Here is a 12,864-nt window from a genome sequence, read left to right on the forward strand (position 1 = left end):
GTAAAACTGAAATTTGTGCCCCTCTGGTTTAGGTGTTTATGTGAAATCGGCCCTTGGTAAAAAGAAGTTGTGCACCCCTGTTTTAGACCTTCATCAGTGGTCACAGGACACTGCCCACGGGGCACTGTTGGCTGGATATTTTTGGTTGGTGGACTATTCTCAGTCCAGCACTGACAGTGAGGTGTTTAAAAACTCCATCAGGGCCGCTGTGTCTGATCCACTCATACCAGCACAACACACACTAACACACCACCACCATGTCAGTGTCACTGCAGTGCTGAGAATGATCCACCACCCAAATAATACCTGCTCTGTGGTGGTCCTGTGAGGGTCCTGACCATTGATGAACAGCATGAAAGGGAGCTAACAAAGCATGCAAAGAAACAAATGGACTACAGTCAGTAATTGTAGAACTACAAAGTGCTTCTATATGGTAAGTGGAGCTGATAAAATGGACAGTGTGTGTAGAAACAAGGAGGTGGTTTTAATGTTATGGCTGATCAGTGTATACAGCCAGTCATTACATAATGCAGACCTGTTCAAAAGCTTTATTACTCACTTATTTTTTTATTTACTTATTTTTAACAGCCAGATAGTAAAAGATCCTGCTCAAGGGCCCAGCACTGACTCTTTGCTAGTAATGGGATTTAAACTCGACACATGTTGATCCGGCAGCAAACCAGTTTTCAGTTTTAGTCACCACATTCTGAAGTGTATAACAATATATGTTGCACCACGGTGTACACAGTGAACTCATTTCCTGTTTATTTTGTGCCAGCATGTATCCCGGGGCCAAGGCCAGCTCCCCTGATGTGTGACTTTTCAATGCCTTTTGATGGCGCTGACTCGAGAGCACTGAGTGTGCTCAAACGTGCTCTTTTATTAGCCCTTCTTCTCCCGGACCCAGGGGAGTGTAGCGTCCGCAAAAGGGAAAATTCGCTTCCAAGTGCTCCCCAGGTAATATATACAAACAGGACAGTGAAAAAAGAATGGAATTGGAAATGTTTAAGGTTACATCATGTAAATCATTCTCTTGGTACAATGGAGAACAAGGCGAGGGGTGGCAAGCATGGGGGATGTGTGAATGTGTCGTTGCCTTATTAATTAAAAAGTCGATTAATTAATTAATTAACAAATAAATAACATACAAATAAATAATACAGGTGAGTGTTGTTAATTATTTCATAATTGATGCAGAAAAGATCAGGAGCTTCAGGTCATGTTTATATCAAACATTAGAATGGACTCCAGTGGATTCCAGTACTAATGCCATGAGAGGTCAAGAAAACCAAGGTAAATACATGTGGTAAATACTTGTGGGGGTTGGGGGGGGGGGGGACTTGTGACTTGACTCGGACTCTAGCCTAAAGACTTGTGACTTGACTTGGACTCTAGTCTAAAGACTTGTGACTTGACTCAGACTCGTATTTTGTGACTTGTGAACATATTTGGTGTGTCTGACAATGGCTATTTTTAATTGAATAGGGTTGCAACAGTAATGGATTCATGTGAACACTCCCTAACACAGTAATATTCAACACACCTACACAAACACTCACACTTACACACACACTACCCTAGACACACACACACACACACACTCCTTTCCCAGCTTATTATGTAATTTTGACATCTTCTGTTACATATCAGCACAATGTTCCAAGCTCACACATTTTGTTACTGCAGTGTTTGGGTGGTGACTCACGCCCCTCTCTCTCTAATGCTAATAATTATATTAGCTCTCAGCTCCACTTCTTTCTGCTCGATGTGAAGATAATATGCATGTGGCAGCGCTCCACATGCCAGGAATAGAAACAGAAGCAGCGTGAGAGCTCTTGCATGGGCGTGGTGGCAGGAATGAGGATCGGTATACGAGGGGGTGAGCGTATGAAATCATTTTTATGAGAGGTGAGTTTTAAACAAACTGAAACCTAATCTGTCCTCGTTGCAGTCCACAGCTCACTGATTACCATCTCCAAAAATAATCTGTGAACCAATCATCACAAGCGCAGTGTTAATATAGTTTCGATCCTCTGAAAATATGTGGTCGACCTCCTTCCTTATTACTGAGTTCAGGTGTATAAAATAAATGTATGCACAACATTATTCTTATTATTATTCTTATTGTTATTATTATGACTATTATTATTATTATTATTGTTGTTGTTGTTATTATTATTATTACTATTATTATTATTATTATTATTGTTATTATTATGACTATTATTATTATTATTATTATTATTATTGTTATTGTTATTATTATTATTACTATTATTATTATTATTGTTATTATTATTATTACTATTATTATTGTTGTTATTTTATTATTATTATATTGTTATTGTTATTATTATTACTACTATTATTATTATTGTATTATTATTATTACTATTATTATTACTATTATTATTGTTATTACTATTATTATTGTTATTATTATTACTATTATTATTGTTGTTGTTATTATTATTACTATCATTATTATTGTTATTATTATTATTATTATTATTAGTAGTAGTAGTAGTAAGAGTAGTAGTACTAGTAGTAGTATTGTTATGTAGTTATAAATTCTTTATAAATGCTGTGATGGTGTGGGTCTTTATCTGGGTTTGATTTTTATGCCTGGATTCATCTCCGTTTAGTAGGCTTCGTTGAACCCTGGCCTGCTGTTTCATCCACAGCTGCACCTTTCGCTCTGTGAGACTGAAATCGTTTTCTAGTGAAGCAGTGAATGGCAAAATCAAAGCTATCTTATTTCTCTCTGCTTGCCCATCCTGCACCATGCATTTCCTTCCTCATTTTCCTCCTAACTGCCCTTGTGGTGTGTTTTCAGCCGAGTGATCCAATCGTCTCCTCCCTGTAGTGGCCAATCGGAATCAGGACGCATCTGCAGCCGGGACCCGATAGCATTGACGGCCTGAATCAATCAGAGATAGAGAGATAAAACGCCAAGAGGAAGGGGCGAGGGACGAGGGGGGTGCCAGCACTGTCAGGAGGAGAGATGCTGAATCACACTGCCTACTGCAGCACTCACCCTCACAAGTAGAAACTTTACAACACACAGATACACACATATACACCTTGCAGCACACATTGACACACACACACACACACACACTTTACAGCACACATATACACATGTATACACCTTGCAGCGCACTTTCACACACACACATACACACACAAACTTTACAGCACACTTATACACCTCATAACACACACATATACACCTTGCAGCACAGATTCACACACATATACACTTTACAGCACACATATATACTCTATAACACACATATACACAGAAATACACAACACACATTTACAATTTATAACATATACACACTTTATAACACACATTCACACACACATTATACAGCACACATATACACTTTATAGCACACATATACATCTTGCAGCACACATATACACTTTATAGCACACATATACACACCACACATAAACATACAAATACACAACACACATATACACTTTATAGCACACATATACACACCACACATAAACACACAAATACACAACACACATATACACTTTATAGCACACATATACAGTACATCTTGCAGCACACATATACACTTTATAGCACACATATACACACCACACATAAACACACAAATACACAACACACATATACACTTTATAGCACGCATATACACTTTATAGCACACATATACGTACACTATAGCACACATATACACTTTATAGCACGCATATACACTTTATAGCACACATATACACACGAATACACAACACACATACATTACACAGCACACATATACACCTCATAACGCACATACACCTTGCAGCACACATTCACACACAAATACACAAACACAGAACACACATATACACAAGTATACACTTTACAACACATACGCACACATGCATACTTTTTACATCACACATATACAACACACATATTTACACAACATACATATACACAAGTGTACACTTTACATACCCAACACATACAGTAACACCTTATAAAACGTATATACACACGTATATACTTTATAACACACACACACACACACACTGCAGCTTTTGCTTTGTCATCTTTCCTCTGATTACCAGTTTTACAATCACTGATACATTTCACTGTCCCCTCTCATCTCTGCCAGGATATTTCTACCCGGAAACGGCGCTGGATTTTACTGAGTCACTACAACACTTTAATCCGAGTGTATTATTTATTTACACTCACGGAAAACTGCTGCAGGAGGAAGAAATCTCATCTCATCTCACCCACTCTTAAAGTAACAGTTTCACCAAATCCACTCCATCAGATGAAACATGTCTGATATCTGACTTCTCCTCTGTAGTCTTTAGTTAACAGCTGGCAGTTTAAACAGCATGCTATAATCATAACATTTATGTTCATGGGAAGCTAAGTAAGCTTGCTAATTTAAATTAATGTCTATACTTGTTTTATTAGGATATAATAAAAAAGTAGAAAAGGTATTCTTTTTTATTTTATTATTACTGGTCAGGAAAACAATATATATATATATATATATATATATATATATATATATATATATATATATATACAGTGCTCAGCATAAATGAGTACACCCCAACAGATTTGTCAGAAAACCTTTAGTTTCTTTACAGAATCAACATTTTCTATGGGGTACTATACTACAAAATACTCCTACAAATGTGGGCCATTGATTGCAAACAAGATTTGTTCATTTGTACACACAAAAAAGTTATTTTCTCAACAAATTCATTCAAGACCATGTTGCAAAAATGAGTACACCCCAATGAAAGTCTTAGGAGTTTAGACTACAAAATTCTAATTAACACGAATTTAACCACATGTGAGTCTAATTATTCATTAAACAGGTGTCCAGCAGACAGTTGATAGTTAAAAGGGCATTACTTAACAAAGAAAACCCCATCCCATTTCATGCTGTCAGCAGTGGCACCACATGGAAGAGAAATGTCACAAGACCTGAGAAAGAAAATTGTTTCTTTACACAAGAAAGGTGAAGGCTACAAGAAGATCGGCAAAGCTTTACTGATCAGTCAGAATACTGTAGCAAAAGTGATACAAAAATTTAACAAAGATGGAACTGCAACCATCTTACAGAGACGTCCAGGCCATCCACGGATGTTAACACCCAAACAGGAGCGTCTTCTGATGAGAAGATTTGAAGAAAATCGCCATGCAAGTTCACTGTAGTTAGCTAAAGAGGTAAAAAGCCAAACTGGAGTGACTTTTTCCCGTGACACAGTACAGCGTACACTGCAGAAGAATGGCATGCATGGGTACCATCCACGAAGGAAGCCTCTCCTGAAGCCCATGCACAAAAAAGCCCGCCTAGAATTTGCCAGGGCCCATGCTGAAAAAGATGAAGACTACTGGGACTCTATACTCTGGAGGGATGAGACCAAGATAAATGTTTTTGGAACTGATGGCTTCCAAACTTTATGGCGTCACAAAGGTGAGGAGTACAAAGAAGAATGCATGGTGCCTACAGTGAAACATGGTGGTGGCAGTGTCCTTATGTGGGGCTGCATGAGTGCTGCTGGTGTTGGGGAGCTGCATTTCATCGATGGTATCATGAATTCACAGATGTGCTGCTCTATATTGCAGGACAAGATGCTACCATCACTTTGAGCCCTTGGTTGTCATGCACCTTTCCAACATGACAATGATCCAAAACACATATCTAAGGCCACTGTTGCATTTCTGAAGAAGAACAGGGTGTAAGTGATTCAGTATGTCTCCTGATCTGAACCCAATCGAACACCTACGGGGAATTCTGAAGACACAGGTTGAGCATCACTCTCCATCCAGCATCCAGGCTCTAAAAGAGGTCGTTCTTGAAGAATTGAAAAAGATAGACGTTGCAATTTGTCGCCAACTTGTTCATTCCATGCCTAGAAGACTTAATGCTGTCCATAAAAATCATAGTGGTCATACAAAATACTAGATGTAGTACTTTTTGATGTGGGGTGTATTCATTTTTGCATCAACTCGTTTGAGTAAAATTGAATATTTTGTAATCTAAGTTATATTATTAACCTTACTTTTATGTTATGGGTTAAAGAAATGTTCTATGAAACTCAGTCTTGTCAAAATTTAAAAAATTGTTCCTGTGTTCAGTGAGATATTGATTAAAATCTTACTTTTCAAAGGGGGTGTACTCATTTATGCTGAGCACTGTATATACAGTGTATCACAAAAGTGAGTACACCCCTCACATTTCTGCAGATATTTAAGTATATCTTTTCATGGGACAACACTGACAAAATGACACTTTGACACAATGAAAAGTAGTCTGTGTGCAGCTTATATAACAGTGTAAATTTATTCTTCCCTCAAAATAACTCAATATACAGCCATTAATGTCTAAACCACCGGCAACAAAAGTGAGTACACCCCTAAGAGACTACACCCCTAAATGTCCAAATTGAGCACTGCTTGTCATTTTCCCTCCAAAATGTCATGTGATTTGTTAGTGTTACTAGGTCTCAGGTGTGCGTAGGGAGCAGGTGTGTTCAATTTAGTAGTACAGCTCTCACACTCTCTCATACTGGTCACTGAAAGTTCCAACATGGCACCTCATGGCAAAGAACTCTCTGAGGATCTTAAAAGACGAATTGTTGCACTACATGAAGATGGCCAAGGCTACAAGAAGATTGCCAACACCCTGAAACTGAGCTGCAGCACAGTGGCTAAGATCATCCAGCATTTTAAAAGAGCAGGGTCCACTCAGAACAGACCTCGCGTTGGTCGTCCAAAGAAGCTGAGTGCACGTGCTCAGCGTCACATCCAACTGCTGTTTTTGAAAGATAGGCGCAGGAGTGCTGTCAGCATTGCTGCAGAGATTGAAAAGGTGAGGGGTCAGCCTGTCAGTGCTCAGACCATACGCCGCACACTACATCAAATTGGTCTGCATGGCTGTCACCCCAGAAGGAAGCCTCTTCTGAAGTCTCTACACAAGAAAGCCCGCAAACAGTTTGCTGAAGACATGTCAACAAAGGACATGGATTACTGGAACCATGTCCTATGGTCTGATGAGACCAAGATTAATTTGTTTGGTTCAGATGGTCTCAAGCATGTGTGGCGGCAATCAGGTGAGGAGTACAAAGATAAGTGTGTCATGCCTACAGTCAAGCATGGTGGTGGGAATGCCATGGTCTGGGGCTGCATGAGTGCGGCAGGTGTTGGGGAGTTACATTTCATTGAGGGACACATGAACTCCATTATGTACTGTGAAATACTAAGCAGAGCATGATCCCCTCCCTCCGGAAACTGGGTCGCAGGGCAGTGTTCCAGCATGATAATGACCCCAAACACACCTCTAAGACGACCACTGCTTTATTGAAGAGGCTGAGGGTAAAGGTGATGGACTGGCCAAGCATGTCTCCAGACCTAAACCCAATAGAACATCTTTGGGGCATCCTCAAGCGGAAGGTGGAGGAGCGCAAAGTCTCGAATATCCGCCAGCTCCGTGATGTCGTCATGGAGGAGTGGAAAAGCATTCCAGTGGCAACCTGTGAAGCTCTGGTAAACTCCATGCCCAGGAGAGTTAAGGCACTTCTGTGAAATAATGGTGGCCACACAAAATATTGACACTTCAGGAACTTTCACTAAGGGGTGTACTCACTTTTGTTGCCGGTGGTTTAGACATTAATGGCTGTATATTGAGTTATTTTGAGGGAAGAATAAATTTACACTGTTATATAAGCTGCACACAGACTACTTTTCATTGTGTCAAAGTGTCATTTTGTCAGTGTTGTCCCATGAAAAGTTATACTTAAATATCTGCAGAAATGTGAGGGGTGTACTCACTTTTGTGATACACTGTATATATATATATATATATATATATATATATATATTTATACACTAGAATCAACAGAAAATCAGACATTAACAACATCAGTGCTTTGTGGCACAGTGGCTTAGTGGGTAGCACAGCAAGAGGGGCCTGGAATTGATTCTCCAGCTGCATGGCCAGGGTCCTTTCTGTGTGAAGTTTGCATGTTCTATTTGTGGCTGCATGGGTTTCCTCCAGGTGCTTTGGTTTACACCCACAGTCCAAATCTGGCAGTCAGGCCAACTGGAGCTACTAAAGAAAGAAAGTGTGTGTGTGTGTGTGTGTGTGTGTGTGTGCTTTATGATGGACTGGCAAATTATTAATTATTACCAGATGTGATAGCCCCTCCTCTTAATGTAAGAACTATATTATCAAAAGTATGTGGACACCACTCATAATCACTGATTTAATGGGGTTTAGTCATAGCCATTGCCAAGAGCTGTATAAAATTTATAATAAAAGTAAATAATATGCTTCTATCTTTGTGGCAACAGTTTTGGTGAAGGTCTGTTTCTGTCTTGTGCATGATTGCACCCATGTACAGACTTGAGCCCTGACCTGAACCCCAAAGAAAAATCTTAGGACTGAATTGGAAAGTCTGTGCGTGCCAAAATATTGTCCAACCTCACAAATGCTCTTTTGACAAACTGGACCTCAAAAAGCTGGGAGTGATTACATATTAATGTCCATGGATTTGGAAACAGAGGTCCATGGAATGCCCGCATCCTCACACATTTTCGCATGGAGTGTTTTCCTAATCTAAGGGATGAGAGCAATTCTGCTGGAGCACATCTGTTGTGTATGCAGCTGCAGACCCTGTCCTTTTGTAGTTGGCTTTGTGAGAATGATGCCTCCCACTAATAGTGTTCTTGTACAAGGAGACATTTGTTTTCCCCATCAAACCATAACTAATTCATCTCTTTCTCATATTTTCTCTTTCTCTTGTTGTTCAAACTGAAATGGTGGAACGTGATAGTCTGCTGGCTCAGCTCTGCTGCTGCTGGTTATTGGTATTGCTGGTGTTGTTTTTGTTGAGTTGTTTGTCTTGTGTTTGACAAAATAGAAAGACAGCCAGAAGGTAGATGGCATCTGCTTCTTGGTATCATACATAACGAATGCACACCGAGATCCACACACACACACACACACACACACACACACACACACACACACACACACACAATAATGCACACACTGTGTAAAATAATATAATTTTAGGCTGTTTCTTTACACACACACACACACACACACACACACACACACACACACACACACACACACACACACACCAGTAGCTGTAGTCCACAGCCGCTGCTTTTGTATGCTTTTAATACAAAAAACAGGTGATCGCCAGGTGCCTGAACCGATGGCACACGGTAGTAAAAATAATACAAATAATAACAATAATAGTGGTAATAATAATAATAATAATAATTATTATTATTATTATAATAGTGGTAATAATAATAATAGTAATAATAGTAGTAGTAGTAGTAGTAGTAGTAATAATAATAATAATAATATTAATAATAATAATAATAATAATAATAATTATTATTATTATTATTATTAGTAGTAGTAGTAGTAGTAGTAGTAGTATTAGTATTATTATTTATTACCACTATCACTATTATTATTATTATTGTTATTATTACTATTATTATTATTATTATTATTATTATTATTATTATTATTATTATTATAGTGGTAATAATAATAGTGGTAATAATAATAGTAATAATAATAATAATAATAATAATAGAAATAATAACAATAATAATAATAATAGTGATAGTGGTAATAAATAATAATACTAATAATAATACTAATACTACTACTACTACTACTAATAATAATAATAATAATAATAATAATAATAATAATAAAAGTGGTAATAATAATAAAAGTGGTAATAATAATAGTAATAATAATAATAATAATAATAATAATAATAACAATAAAATAATACAATAACTGTCTTATTTAAAATTATTCTTAACCCAAATATGGATTTTAATATACAAAACCTCTGACCCTTATACACACTTTCCTTCACTCCAAAACATAAAGCACACCACCACTGGACTTGACAACTGGCAGTAAAAATGAGCTATCTGTATCAAACAATCATACACACACACACACACACAATAATGCACACACTGTGTAAAATAATATAATTTTAGGCTGTTTCTTTACACACACACACACACACACACACACACACACACACACACACACACACACACACACACACACACACACCAGTAGCTGTAGTCCACAGCCGCTGCTTTTGTATGCTTTTAATACAAAAAACAGGTGATCGCCAGGTGCCTGAACCGATGGCACACGGTAGTAAAAATAATACAAATAATAACAATAATAGTGGTAATAATAATAATAATAATAATTATTATTATTATTATAATAGTGGTAATAATAATAATAGTAATAATAGTAGTAGTAGTAGTAGTAGTAGTAATAATAATAATAATAATAATATTAATAATAATAATAATAATAATAATAATTATTATTATTATTATTATTAGTAGTAGTAGTAGTAGTAGTAGTAGTATTAGTATTATTATTTATTACCACTATCACTATTATTATTATTATTGTTATTATTACTATTATTATTATTATTATTATTATTATTATTATTATTATTATTATTATAGTGGTAATAATAATAGTGGTAATAATAATAGTAATAATAATAATAATAATAATAATAGAAATAATAACAATAATAATAATAATAGTGATAGTGGTAATAAATAATAATACTAATAATAATACTAATACTACTACTACTACTACTACTAATAATAATAATAATAATAATAATAATAATAATAAAAGTGGTAATAATAATAAAAGTGGTAATAATAATAGTAATAATAATAATAATAATAATAATAATAATAACAATAAAATAATACAATAACTGTCTTATTTAAAATTATTCTTAACCCAAATATGGATTTTAATATACAAAACCTCTGACCCTTATACACACTTTCCTTCACTCCAAAACATAAAGCACACCACCACTGGACTTGACAACTGGCAGTAAAAATGAGCTATCTGTATCAAACAATCATGCTTCCCATATTGCATATTCCTATATTGCAGTCTGGGTTTAGTAAAAGCCATAAAGGTACATAGTGCTAACTATATAGCCACACAATATGTTGAAGGAGGAATAATAGACTAGGGGGCAACCAGTAAGAGTGCTTTTGTGACACGTTTGGGGAATGCCCATTCCTGATTCAGCACCATCATTCCTGTGTACAAAGCAACGCCCATACAGATATTCATTTATTTATTTATAGTCTGTTTTACCACCACTTTATCCTGTCTAGGCTCACCATGGGTACGATTCACCAGGTGAAAGGTAGGAAACACCCTGGAGAGGTCACCAGTCCATTTCAGGGCAAACACACATACACTCACACACACTTAGGGCAGTTTTTAGTGGTCCAACTTGACCTGGATGTATGTTTTTGGAATGTGGGAGGAAACCAGAGCTCCTGGAGGAAATCCACACAGACAGGGGGAGAACATGCACACAAAAGGACCCATAACTCCCCACCCAGGAATCAAACCCAGGACCAGGCCATGTGCCACCCCCATACATATATACTACATATACTTGGCTGAAATAACTGTACAATTACCTGCCTAACCTGCACAAGACCCTAACCACCACGTTTGAGATACATAAGGCTGCCAAATGCCAGCCAGAATCGCCTTTCCAGCATCATTGCTCAACCCCCAGTAGTAAATGGAAGCACATCTCAGTGGTAAAGTTTGAAGGCTAATAGAAAGTGAAGGGGGTGAAGTCTATTTAATGCCCATCAACTTGAATGAGACAAAAACACTCACTCACTCACTTTCTTAACCGCTTTTCAATGGGCGCAAAGCACACACTAACACACTGGACAGCCGCCAGTCCATCGCAAGGCAGACACCCATACACATCCATTTAGTGTGTCCAATACCTGACTGCATGTTTAGACTGTGGGAGGAAACCGGAGCTCCCGGAGGAAACCCACACAGACACGGGGAGAACATGCAAACTCCGCACAGAAAGGCTCTGAATTGCCCCACCTAAGGATTGAACCCAGGACCTTCTTGCTGTGAGGCGACAGTGCTACCCACCGAGCCACCGTGCCGCCCCTAGACAAAACAAACAGCAATTTCTATAGCAAACAAACACAAAGCAATGTAGAAACACTTAGTCAACCTTACCCACTTACACCCCCCAACACACACACGCATGCTGATATGATGAGGTGTGTTAGGCTGTGTTGGCTCTGTATTGGCATGGTGCTAGATGAGCAGATGGTTGGCGCTGGAGTCCAGCCCTTCTCGCACTTCAGGGAGGGTTAGGATGAAGAGCCAGCGATATTCACCCAGCGGTGAGCCAGGAAGATCCCTCAATTCCCTGTTTCAGACCTGACAAATAACCCCCATCTCTTTCTTTCCCTTAAACACTGTCTCTCTCTTCCCCTCAGGGGGCGACCTTCCCGCCATCAATTTGTGTCCACTTAATATCTTCATCACCAGCAGATTTTGAGAAGATGAATGTGGTTCTCACAAGCGTCAGCCATCTCTGGAACATTACGGCTAAATACTTTATTATAACCCTCGAGCACAGGCCTCCTACATGTATAAAAGTCAGAGCCCGGTCATTAATTAGATTTATTGTACCTGCTTTACACAACTGTTCTATTTCGGTGATTGAATAATGGACAGACATTTAGAATATAATCAGAAATATGTGGACACCACTCCTAATGATTGAGTTCAACTGTTTCAGCCACAGCTATGGCTACATACATGTCTTAGATCTATAATATATAACACATTATACACTAATCAGCCATAATATTTAAACTACCTCCTTGTTTCTACACAACTGTCCATTTTATCAGCTCCACTTACCATATAGAAGCACTTTGTAGTTCTACAATTACTGACTCTAGTCCATCTATTT

The sequence above is a fragment of the Trichomycterus rosablanca genome, chromosome 11 (assembly GCF_030014385.1).
Source record: "Trichomycterus rosablanca isolate fTriRos1 chromosome 11, fTriRos1.hap1, whole genome shotgun sequence".
Classification (NCBI taxonomy): Eukaryota; Metazoa; Chordata; class Actinopteri; order Siluriformes; family Trichomycteridae; genus Trichomycterus; species Trichomycterus rosablanca.